Raw genomic sequence first — 13,322 nt, forward strand, 5'->3', positions numbered from 1 at the left:
ACAGGAAAACAGAGCAAAGAAATAATCGAAAAGTGAAGCGTGAAAATAGGCTAACTAAATATAAACACACAAATGGAAATAAATTTATTTTCGGGGAACTTTGGCAATCCCCATTACCATTTTATGGTTCAGTTGTTGTTTTCTTCCACACACACACACACACGCCATCCCGTTTCCACTCAATGAACAACATCGCTGACCGGGTAATGGGAAGGACTGGAGGTTGAGAAACCCCACCAACTGGTGTTTCCCGTTCCCTAACACCAGTGGACACCATTTAATCGTCTATGCAAATGGTTGCGAGCAGCTGCATCTAAATGCAACCAGCCCAGAAAGAAACATTTCACCACTAGTTTAGTAGTAGTAGTAGTAGTAGTAGTGCTGCGGGCTCTGTTCGTTCCCCTACAGTACACACTGCAGTCGGGCCAAAGATAAGGGAAACTATTAGCGTACTTTTGCCGAAACGACACTGTTGCGGGGAGTTTTCTTTTGCCCCAGCTATCCCGACTGCTCGCCACAAGTGCGGAGTTCAGGAGAAGCTCGGTTTGCTTTCCAATGGTTTTTGCGTGTGGTTTGCCTGTTCTATTGTTGTTTCTTAGCGTGTTTTCTGTGTTTGTTTGATTCGGTTCTTCACTGTTGTTCGAAAGGGAGTGCAACATTAAAATGGGCAGCATAGAAAACAGGAACAACAACAAAAAAGCAACACACAACCACAAGAAAAGCGTTGATGGCTTTTTTTTTCGCTTTCGTTTCGTTTTAGTTTAGCTTGCTATCTCGACACGCGCACTGCTGCTGTGAAATGCATAACATAATCCTATTAAGTGATACACCGTTTAGGAGTGCTTTTTACTTGTCTGCCTTTTTTTTTTGCTTCACGCTTGAACAAGGCGTACAATTCGGCACTGTCCGTGCCAGAAGGAGCAAGTTTTAAGGAGAGCAAACGGACTTTCTTTATTTAATTTAGAATAGTTTTACACTCGCTTAGCTTAGCACGGGGTGGAACACATTTCATAACCAAGTGTCAAAGTGTGTTTCATGGGGTAATTGTTAGTTCAAAGCAATTTCTGTGTGCTACATACATGTTCTCGTTTTCGTCCATTAAGTGCCTCAGAAGAAGTTAAGCAATAAAAAAACATTGCACGTCAACACAACCTCTTCCGTGACAGCGTATTTTGATGTACAAATTGTACACACAGAACAACGCTGCCGTGACCAGGATTCGAACCTGGGTTACTACGGCCACAACGTAGGGTCCTAACCACTAGACGATCACGGCTATCGAGGCTGACGAGATCACAAGCATCGAAACGCCAATATAAACGTATTACACCGACTTCAACAAACCGGGTCTGTGGTGTGCCGAATGACCAAAGCAAAAATGAAAGCAAAAGCGCTGACACTGCAAGCAACGAACCAAAATCGACGCGAAGAAAAGAAAGCAAACGTCAGCATTGGTTCGGTGGTGGTAAAAGTAAGGGCCCAACAGAACCGTACCAATCCAAGCAACCGGTAAAAAAGCTTCAGTTTGTTACTTTGCCGGCGAGCTCTAGTCAATGACGACAACAACCACCCACCTACAAAATAGTGGGCAATAAATTACAATTAGTATTGATTGCGTTAGAGAAAATCACACACACAACATAGCCCAGAGACAAAGAAACCCTTCAGATACAGCGAGCAAATGTTTGTCCCAATTTGTAAGAAAAATTAAACTTCCACCAACATCCCTTACCCTTTCAGCTCTTAATTGCACATATTTTCATACCAAAGATGCCTAACTTTTATCATTATTTTCACGGTCTGGTCAAAGGGGCATTCGGGACAACTAATGCGCCGGAACAGCTCATCGATGCCGAAGCAAACCCCTTTCTCGCCATCGCCGCAGGTAGCGAAGCAAGTGGGCAACACTTTGTAAATCTTAATTACGAAACGCTTATCTGACCGTTCGCTGCCCCGGCGTCTTCCCTACAGGCGACTCTAGCGAACAGTGACCGGATGGCATTCTAATTTCCCCAAACGCACGCGTTAACCCGGAGGAACCCTATTTGAGTGGAAAATAAAATTGACACCATCGATACGGGGCCTCGCATCTTTGGAGTATTTTTTTTTCTCTTTCCTATTCACGTTTTGAAACAGGTCTTACAATTTTTCCAAGTGGCCTGTTTTTCTTGATCACTCTTTTTTTTGTGTCCACGAGTAGAGCATAACACTACGTTCAAGATGAACCGTTACAAGAGAGGAAAAAAAGGTAAAAAGACGCAATGTTCAATGGGCAATAAAAAGGCGAGGAGCTTTTTCACTTTCGCCCCGAAATTGGGATGAAAGAAACATTTTTCCGTCCCTAAGGAGATCGTAAAAAATGGCTGCAGAACCTGAGTATCTGTAATTTCACTGCCTTGAGTTTACGGTGTGTGTGTGTGTGTGTGTGTGTGTGTGTGTGTGTGTGTGTGGGCCTTATGGCCGCTACCGATATGGCTCCGACGCTACGTCATAAATATGCTGTTGCTGAAACGAAATGTTCGACCCTCTTTCGGTTTCATCTGACGTGTGTTTGCTGCCTCGAATGCGTGTATTACATTTATTGCAAGTACCACCACCACGTGCTAGACGATCATTATAATAGACGCTCGTCAAACAGAAGCTGTCTGATCGAGTCTCATAAACATAAGCTTCTTTGTCTGCTTGCAGCACTCTTCAACTTCCGGCACATACGCAGGCCGATTTTCGACAGTCGGTTCCGGATCTGATGTTTTTGAGGAAAAGGCTTACAACATCATTTTTGAAAGCTCTTGAGCGAGGTGAAGCTCTCAGCAGAGCAGCACGCTTGAAGAGATGTCGTGTCCCTGCATAATGTGCATCGCATCTAAGCTTACCTTTTTTCTGAGATTATTACCGGTTTCCGATCCAAAATTCACGTTGCATAAATTTCGCCCGCGCAGATTTGGAATTAATTTTTATCCTAAAGGCTGCTTGTCGCAGATGCTCAGACGCGGGATACACGCAGCGGGGATGAAGGTACTTGTGTTCGATCGATGTTCATACATAATTCATTGCCGAGAGCTATTGTTGTGCTCGGTTGCTTTTAAATCCTTTTTCCCTCCAGCAGCAGCAGCAGCAGCAAAGGGCTAACATTGGTCGGAACAAGCGAAACACAAGCGTGCCCCGTGGCACGTCAACGACGCAGATTTCGGCGAACCGAAACCAAACATCTTAACAAATGTCTAATAATAACAATCTCGACAAAATGTTCCCCTGTCCAAACGATAACTTGACACGTTTTGTCGAAGCAGCGAGGAAAACGATAATGCACACCCTGTTTGCACTCCCCTCCGCTGTGTCTTTTTTGATGGATCAATTTGGCAATTAATTTTAATTTCTCAATCGTTCCATCGAATCCGGGAAGGGATCATCGCCGGGATGGGCACTGGAGCGATAACGCAACCACCAGCCGCTCGATTTGCCTTGCCCGGCCGGTCAAAAGTGTTAATTATTCTAATGAATTGCTTCTTCCCCATGTTACCAGCACCACTCCACAGTACGCGTATGGGGGGGGGGGGGGAGGTGTGAGTTCTACGCATCCGCAAAAGGTTCCCAATCAAGATTACAGGCACGACAAACCCCGACGGCATATTTTCGCCCCGTTGTCTTTATCTTGGTTTCACTAATGATTCCCCAAACGGTTCGAGGGCGGCCTCGGAGGTACGCTTCTTTTTTGCAAGCCCATAAATTAACCTTGATCACACTCACCACCCACACCGGTATCAGGATGAACGTAAAAATTAACAGCAAAGCGGAAATCCTTCGCTATTTTTGAATTCCGTCCCGTCCAATGCTTATCTGATTCGAAATAGTCGGCGGTGAGCGGGCGGGCAGTTTGAACGAGTGTCAAAGCAAAGCACTGGAACGTTATTTTCCAACGTTTTGCCACACACAAAAAAAAACGGTGAAGAAGTTAGGAGAGACAGGGAGAGATTTTATTGGCAAATCTCAACGATAACATCATTCCAAAAGCGAATCTTCAGTAATAAAATGCTCCACAAAACGATGTCAGCAAACTGGGCCCATTTCCTGTGCTCTCTGGCAGCAGCAAAAACGCCTGAAATTAGGCAAACAAACCGTAGACGTGGCCGATTGGCGGGTCGAAGACGATGCCGCCGCATCACAAGCATCCCGTCTGCCCAGGATCAGAACATTACCCGAGATTAGAAAGCACGCGAAGCTCACGAAACGGAGAACCGAAACAAAAGTATCAGGGCTTTAATTTTAATTAAACCTTCCAAGAACCAATGCGCTGCTTACCCCTCTCAAGCGGGTTCCATCCACCAGCCCAACACACGCACCTTGGCCGCATTCACGTACCTGAAAGGAAAAGCAGTTCATACATTAGTCGTGCTCATAGCATCTACACAATCATACACTAACAACAGTGACAAGAGAAATGGTGAAGAAAATGAATGAAATGCCAACGCCAACAACCGACAGAAAAACAACTACAACACACTGCAGAAGCACACGACACCGAGAAGGGAATGGAAACAAATACAAACGTACAATCCCCCCCCCCCCCGATCTACACCCGAATCTTACCATTCAAAGATTTGCCCAACTTTTTGTCCTTTGTCGGGGTGTCCCTCAGCAAAACAAACCCCAAACAGCAACAGCAGCAAAGCAGGAGGCAGCAAAAACACACCCACTAAAATCTCTAACATCTCTAACAGCACGCAGCAGAAGGAGAGGAAAAGTTTTAATAAGATATCCCCAACAACCGTGCCTCCCGCGCTAACACACGGGGGCCAACCAACCAAGAAGAACACGCGGGCGGGTAACGTAATTAAGGTTTTCTCGCGCGCGCGCGCGCCCGCGCGTGCTTGGTGCCGAAACGAATGAAAATGGTTTGTACCGAAATTGTGAAAGGTATGCTTTCCGCACCCGCTTGTGTAGGTGAAGAAGGCTGTTCGCAAGAATCCCGTGTCCCGGTGCAACAGTGCGCAATAGACCACCAACCGCCACCGTCCCGGAGCAGCAGGTTCATTTTCAATTTTACAATTTCAATGGAAAACCACCAACGGAAATTGTTTATCTTTTTTCGCCGTTTGCTTGTTAGCGTGACGTTTTAACACACACACACACACATACAGGTGAGTAAGTTACTCGACAGATACAGTACGAAGCGCACTCTAAAAAATTCTAACTCCCGGGGTGTGTTCCTCGTTGAGATTGTAATGAAAATTAAAGCACTGCTGTTAAGCACCGTATCCGCCTAAAAGACGGCAACCCGCCGCACAGCGCGCAAATGCCCCTTCGTGAAGCTGCAGTTTATTGCTTGAATGTGTTTATTATCTGCACCATGTTTACAGTGCCGACAGCGTACACGGGGGGATGGCAGAGAAGTGTGCGTGATGATGGCAAATGGCCACAATTAAGCAACATTTACAACCGTTTGAAGTCGCATCATTAAAGTGTGCACGCGGACACGGCGAACGTTTAAAGCAAGAATTAAAGATCATTTTCCAACAACGGCACCCGCAGGGCAGTATAATATCCCTTGTGCATCTTGGTGGAAGCGAGTGGCAGCGCTAAGAAGCAGAACTGCTCACGTGACAGTGCCCCAGAGTCCACCCCGGTTCTGTTGATTGCATCAGGACCAATTGACAAATGACGACGTAAATCGCAAATGACGGCACTAATTTAATTTCGTGCGCATTACTACTCCGCGCGCTCGGCTGTGTTGTGCATAATTTCCAAACCGGAAGTGTAAAATGGAGAAGAGCTCACGCACACAGAGAGAGCGCAAGAAAGGCAATAGAACTCCATAAAACAGCTCAGGCAAATTGTCTTCGTGGTGCCTGTTGATTTAATTTTCATTTTTTAATTGCATCTTTTTGCCACACAAAGCTGGAAGATAACCATCTGGACGGATTTTATCTTCAGTCGAAAAACAGACTAACTCTACACTACCTTTATTGCGCAAGCAATAACTCTACTATTAAGACACATTGCTTGGAGCAAATAATCACAGGGTAAGTCGCACAGAACAACACAATATTTCCACCAAACGGTTAAAAACCAGCTCCAAAAAAAACAGGTCAACAAAACCCCGTGAGAGCGCCAAATGAATTGCAGCACAGCACAAAAACGAGATTTATAATTAATTTTACTTCATCATTTTTGCCTTTCCCTCAACCGGTCCACCACCATCCATCGTACAACAAAGTTGTGTGTGCCGGCGCACGAATTGATTCTTAATTAAGTTACGATATTGTTCTCACTCCCGTGCTTCCGCTTTCGTTTGCCGGGTTTTTGTTTTTTTTGCTCCAGATACTCTCTTACTGAATTTTCCAATCATTTGACAAATGAGACCACTGCGAAAGGAATGTGCACACACTGCATGCAAGCAAAACAAGTGCAACGGACCGTACCCACCACACCACGCGAAACGGAAAATTCCATTGGACTACTCTCTATGGAGCAGTCCAAAATTGCTCCCTTGTCCACCGATAATGATTTTTTCCCACCGCGACGACCTGCCGAGCTCTCGCTGGTTGCGAAAATTGGGGGGATTAAGAAGAACGTGATCGGGAGTAAAAGGCAACACTCAACCCAACGCATCATCATAACGCGAATAAGCAGCAGCAACTGCATGTGGTCCCTCTCTCATGCTGATGTGCGGAAGGTTCAAACGTTCAAACAGCGCTCGCGCCAGGCCGGCCAGGCGACCAAAACAATAACAACAACAAAAAGCCATGTCCAATATCGAAGTGTCGGTGTGAAGGTGGCGCAGTAAAATTAATTAATATTTATCATAATCCGGCTGAGCGCTTGACGAATGAGGTCACAGCAAACGATGGTACGAACACAACACATCTTTCCTGCTTCCAGTTTACACACCGGAGCACTTCACAGTGCTGTGTGGAAAAAAAAAGAATGGAATTAATTTACGAAGTTCCGAACACATCCGGGGAAGCGTCATTTGTACATTATGGCGAGGAATTGCACGCAGCATATTGGCCATCGGGGCCGATCTTTTGTCCGCCCCATGCCAGGATAAGAGGATACGCGCGCCTCACACGTGGAGGCACGTGTCGTACGCAGGTGCATTTGGCAAATTGCATTTTAATAATATGCTCCAGTAGACACCGCGTCAGATGTAATGCACGTAATCCGTGGCAGTCTGTGAAACACGTTACGGGAAGGAAAAACGCGATCGAGTTCAATTTCGAAACTGTGAAAAGCGTTAATGAGAAAGAGCACTATCATTCGGTGTTTGGTGCATTGGTTTCAAATATCATGCCCACCACCACCTCGCAGGTGTGTTAAGTGCGCTACTCATTTGCAATGTATTTTTATTGAATTCTCTTCCAACGAAATTGTTTGTACTTTACTGCGAATTTGGTGAGGCACATTGCATTACAATATTAAAATTTGTTTTATTGAAAACAGGAGCTTCGAAAATAATAATTATATCTTCATTCGTTCGCGCTTGCTTTTTGCAGTAGCCATATCAGATTAATAATTTTACATAGATTTTAATCTTTCTCCACAAATGATACCTCAGCATAACTAAATATTGCAATAAAAATTGATTTATTTGCTAATTCTTTTAATAGTATAATTTATTTTGGGACCTTTTTGCCACTGTTAATTAAACAAGGCTTTGCCGACCAACTGTGCAAACCCCCGCAAAAAAAGCTACAGTAATGATCAAAAGATGAGCCTGACAGTGTTGTTATGTACCACAGACAGCAGCATGGATGCTCGGAACGCAGATCAGGTGCGAACCATAAAATTGCATTTCGCTCGAATGTCCCAACACCGTAGCACACCCGAAATGCAATTTGTAATTTCGGCATCTCATCCCCGGTTCGTTTTGTTTTCATCTTTCTCTCTCTCTCCGCTATCTCTCGACCGAATCACTCAGAATTGCATCACTGCCATGGCGAATGGTATTATGGCCAACGAAATGATCCGCAACTTTCTCAGTGCAGTGGCGCTTGAGAGCTATATTTCAATTATAGTATGACAAAAAAAATGTGAATAAGCATCAATTTAAATTTATTACCAATTGCCATTCTAAATTCAAACGACGGTTTACTGTTGAATTTTATTTCGCTCTTTTTTTTTTTGCTCTGTCTCATAAACTTTACATGATGAAGAGTTAAGCAATTTCCAAAATAAGCAACAATAAAGAAACAGATTAATTAAATTGAGCAAGATACACGGGCGTACCCTCTCAAGCACGATCTGTTAACTCCAAAAGCTAAATAAAATGTTCCGATAAAGTGAAAAGCAATTGCAATTGTTATAACGTACGAAATTAACATTGTGCTGTACCCACGTTCCGCCGTCGCAAGACACAGAGAGAACCCCCGCGGTATTACATTTTAATTTTGTCGACATGTTATGCGCACACGGTAATGAATGTATTGCTTCATTTCGTCGTTCCCGACCCGCACAAATGAAGATTTGTGACGTCGCAAACCAAAGGCACAATCTAGCGTAAAGCGTTACAAACACCGAACAGGCCGGGCCGATGGTAAAATTAATTGTCATCCTTGCATCTGCTTCCCCCAACCCCCCACTCCTTTGGTAGTGGAAATGGAAAAGGAATTCGAATCATAAATTGCACTGCTCCTTTACCCATAAACCGTTCATCGCGGTACATCTCCGCGGGTAGTACCGAACCCTTGGCTGGAAGCATCGCAAAGACGTCGCCACAGAGCCCTTAAGGGCACAATAATGTTGTATGTGTATGTAGAACGTACTTCATATCACCGTTATGTCGCTCGCTCACTGATTGGGAACAAGCGGTGCAAATCGTCCCCCCTACTGGTCAGCATGATTTGTTGTAAAGCAGTTTTTTTTCCAATAAGAACCAATCCACAATCCAATCGACTGCACTTCAGATTCCTCTTGCATCCTTTTGCACCTTGAAGCGCGTAGTCTGTTGCCTTTCTGTTCATAAATGTATCTCCCACAATTTCAATTTACACTTACGCGGATGAGCGTACACACACAAACAGTGCAGGTAAAAGGAAATGAGTTCTGTCTTGTGGTGTGTGGTTACGTCCTCAGCTCCAAATGGCTTCCCCGCGTGAAAGGCTGGCGGGAACAAAACATAAAGAACCAAACACACCGGAGTACGACGAACATAAATTACCACCAATCGATTTTGAATAACGTCACAAAATAAAAGGGACATGGGCGGGCGGCAAGCAGCATAACGCAGCGGGAAATGAAGCGACGTCTCCGTTTGGGTGTGCGAGTCTCGGTCGAGAGGAAGGAGAGAATATAATCGTCTTCAATCATCGTGCTAGATCGAGAGGCAAAGAAGCAGCGGAGGAGCAATGAACAACTGAACAACGGCAAAGGATTATGCTCGATGAGATGCCGGACGGAAATGATGCGTTTCAAAGCGGAGACCCCTAAAGACCCAAGTGCTCTGCTATTCCCGCGAGACTCACACCAGTGCGTATATCTTCTTCAGACCATCGGCAGTAAACGGAAATGCAGCAAAAGAGAGAACACAGACTAATAAAATGAGTTGAGTCGGAGGGGGGGATATGCCACGGTCGACATTGTGTCGACGCCTTGGTTTTTGTTTTTATTTTGGGGCTCTTTCCGTCCGGCCACGGCAGCCCTGCCTGCCTCGTCGGCAGTGAAAACGACACATACGAAAAATTTGTATATTATGCTGATGATTGCCACTCATGTTTTTGGAAACAGCGGCGTGCGCCCCAGAGCTTCACAGTCACCGAGACCCCCACCACACACACACACACCCTTGGGTCGGAACGAACGTTACTCCCATTTATCTCGGGGCGCGTCTCGTTGATGCATACACGCATGTGGAGTTTCTTTCCCGTTTTTTTTGTTTGTTCTTGCGTTCGTTCTTTCTTTTTTATGGGCAGTTTGTTAGTCCACGGCTTGGCGCACGAGACTTTTGGCCCTTCTTTCTTCGGCAGTTTAACTCCGAACGGGTTGGATTATACGAAGTAATCCACCTGGATGGCCGGCCCGTGTGAGCGTGCATTTGCTGCGTTCGAGAGACAGAGAGAGAAAGCACACACACACGCATGCGGCATCCCCAAAACAAACCCGTCTGCCCACGCGCTCGGGAACGGAATTTAAACGGCAAAAAAAGGAAAGCAAAGACACCACCAAGAAAAGAAAAAAACAACGGGGCCGCACGCGTGAACACACACGAAATGCATATACTACTAATTCGGGTTGAAGGTAGGGTGCGATAAATTTCCCACCGTGTTGTCGTAAAGGGTTTTAGAGGGGCCCGGGGTAACAAATAGTGTAATCAAAGTGTCGGAAACTAGATAATCAATTTAAAGTTATTGATCCAGAAGTTGAGCATTTTGAATGGGCGTGCACGGGGATATCAACAAAAAACATAATAAATAGTGAAAGATAACAGTTTGGGTTGAAAAAAACTAGTTCAAATGAATTGTGTAACTGACGTAACAAAAAACAGTATTAAAATCCTTTCTTTTTCTATTTCACTATTGAAAACATTCTGTCGGTCTTGCAGATATATTGCTTACGAAATATAGCTCAAAACTAATATACTCAAATGTAAGAATACCAATGGCTAGCATAAATATAATATAATTGTTTTACTCAAACAATTTGATAATAAAGAAACAGTAATATTGTACTTATTGTCCCTCCTACAATTTAAGCCAGAGCGTAGAAACTTCAGCCTAAAGTCCATTTAGGATAGGAGTGTAATAATTATTATGAGGTACGAGTACCCTATACTTGGTATTTTTCAGTATGTGGTACTCATAAATAATTTTTACGTTTGAAATTCACCATAACAATATCGTTTTAAAGAGGATTTAAGGGAAAAAATAAGTAAAAATAGTCGGCAAATTAACAACTTCACTTCACTTTGAGCTTGCGTGCGTGCATGTAAAAATGAACGAGGCTACTGTCAAAAATCCAAGCTCGTTGAATTAGTGCAAAAATGAGCTATGCTTTTATATGGAGTTTGTTTCAGTCTGGCAGTATAACAAGCACAATGTATTATTCGTCCACGTTGTATCTATTTTAAATTTACCATATTCAATTTCATCATTTATGCACAAACGAAAATGCAGTTTAGATCCATTTTGTTTTCTTTTTTCGATATTAAATGAGTTTTAATATTTTTTATAGTTTTATGCAATCAAACAGTTTTTAAACCTTTTTGGCTTCAGCATGGGGGATGTGTGAAAGAGAGTTGACATGATTTCAGCCGCCAACCGTCATACTACATATAAACGGCTGGCCAATATTGTTAAGGCTCCCAATGCCAAGAATTAATCATTCTCATTAATTACAATACTCCCAAACATGTTCTAAATATATATCAGTTTCTACTAACATTATAGCTAACTTAATTAATTGTCAAGTTTTCACGTTTTAATGAATTTTAAATTCATATAGAGCGAAGGCAAAAAATCAAAATAATAAAGCGTTCAATAAACACCATAATAATACACAAATTCAATCCAACATTCGATTATGAAAGAATTTTTCAACATCAAATTGAACCAAATTACATTGCACGATGCAGTTTAATGCAAGCATGCAGCGTGCAGTCTACCTACGCTAACCAATTAAAATCTGGCCCAATTTAAGCCCCCGCCTACACCGACACCGACATTTTTATGAACCTCCCCTGCTCCACAACTTGCTCGACATGGTTTTCCACCCTATGTTACATCGTTTCCGTGTGATAAAGCGTCAAAGGATACTGCATATGGGTCCATTTCATAACGTATGGCGACCCGGCTCGAACGTGCTCCCCACAGACACGTAATCCCGACACACAGACGACACACACCGGCATAAAACAACAATGCAATTTGAGACAATTAATAATACAAAAGAATCGCTTGCCCGCCGGAGTACCGAAAATAATATCCTCTTCTCTCCACTGTGTAGTAAAAATGCACACCTTCGTATGGAGAGAGAGCAAAAGGCTGGCAAGGAGCGGTGTTAAAGAACGAAGCAAAGTACGGCGAAAGGACCTCTCCCTTTTCAAAAATCCAACACCAACGCGCATACAGAAGAGAAAAAAAAACTGTCTCAAAACCTGCCCACCACCGGTAAAAAAACAAACCACCCAAACCAAACTCATAATGAGTGCAAGTCATGTTTCTGTCCCATCGGAAAGGCTTGCGGTGGTGTTAGTTTTGGTATCATATTTTGTCCATAACAGTTTCAAAGGAAAAGCATCTTTTGCCGTGCTCGCTTTATATCATTTTCATCATTGTTTTCGAGCAAAAACAAAACCAAAAACAAACGACGGGGGAGAAACAAAACTCACGCAAGGATTGCGGGCGGACACTGCAGAAGGAAAGTGAGCAGAATGGGTGTAAATGCAGACCACGGACAGAGAGGATTCCCTTGTTTTTTATTGTTTGCGCGCCCTTCGTGACGGTGGTGTACGTGCCCATACCGCGTCGCCAGTCTCACCACCCTAAGAAGGGTGTTGTTAGTTTGGCGCCGGCTAGCATAGCTTCATCCCTTTTTTTTTGGTTGGAAAGAATGAAAATATAGCACCGGACGAGGGGAATTTATGATCCATTCTTATGGGAAAGTTTTATGTTGCGCTCAAAAACTTTGAAGAAGTGTCATTCGAGTGGCTAACCGACCACCGGGGTCCGTAGTAACTATCCGGCAGAGCCCCAACCGGATGATGATCGGGAGGTGGATTGTATGTGTGGGAAGGTTTTTTTTTTAAAGTAATCTTCGTATGCTTCTTTTTTGGTTTTCTGCAGGAAGGAAAAAGCTACGGGAACAGTTTTAGGGCATACTCTTTGAAGAAAGAAGGCCATAAGGCGACTCCCACACACACACAAGAAGTGTCCACGTGATCATATCAACCACGAACCCGTTTTCTTGGAGCAGCAGAGATCGTAAAAAAAGGTAAAACTTTTAAGAAATCCATTCCAAAAAGCCAAAAAAAAAACATATAAACGTCATTCTGCCGGGTTTGGGTCCTGTAGCCGCATTACTTTGGCCATAAACCGTACTATCAGGCAACCACAGGCAGGGTCAGCCAGGGCCTCCAGTACGGGGGCAACACAAAATAATGAAAAATTAAGAACACAAACCCAAATACCCACCACCACAAAAATAGACACCCACACGCTTGGTGGCGTGCGACGATGCAAAAGAACCCCCAACAGGAAACCGGCACCGAAAGCGCCGAAACACCACGAGTTGACCAATTGCTGGAGACCGGCCTGTCTCAAGGGAGACGCCGAACATTACTGCAGCGCGCGTTCCTACAAAGCTTCGGGTTCGGGAAGGGGTGCGCGAGT

At 44.0% G+C, this 13,322-nt stretch overlaps 1 protein-coding gene and 1 non-coding gene across 4 annotated transcripts in view; both read right to left on the reverse strand.

Moving 5' to 3' along the window:
• LOC120898463 (bifunctional heparan sulfate N-deacetylase/N-sulfotransferase) overlaps positions 1–13,322 on the reverse strand; it is a 181,687-nt gene that overhangs the window by 118,427 nt on the left and 49,938 nt on the right. The gene's annotated exons all lie outside the window — the stretch shown is intronic.
• Positions 1,205–1,276, reverse strand: Trnah-gug. The gene has a single exon. It is a non-coding gene; the product is annotated as a tRNA-His (tRNA).

Source organism: Anopheles arabiensis, chromosome 2, assembly GCF_016920715.1.
Source record: "Anopheles arabiensis isolate DONGOLA chromosome 2, AaraD3, whole genome shotgun sequence".
NCBI lineage: Eukaryota > Metazoa > Arthropoda > Insecta > Diptera > Culicidae > Anopheles > Anopheles arabiensis.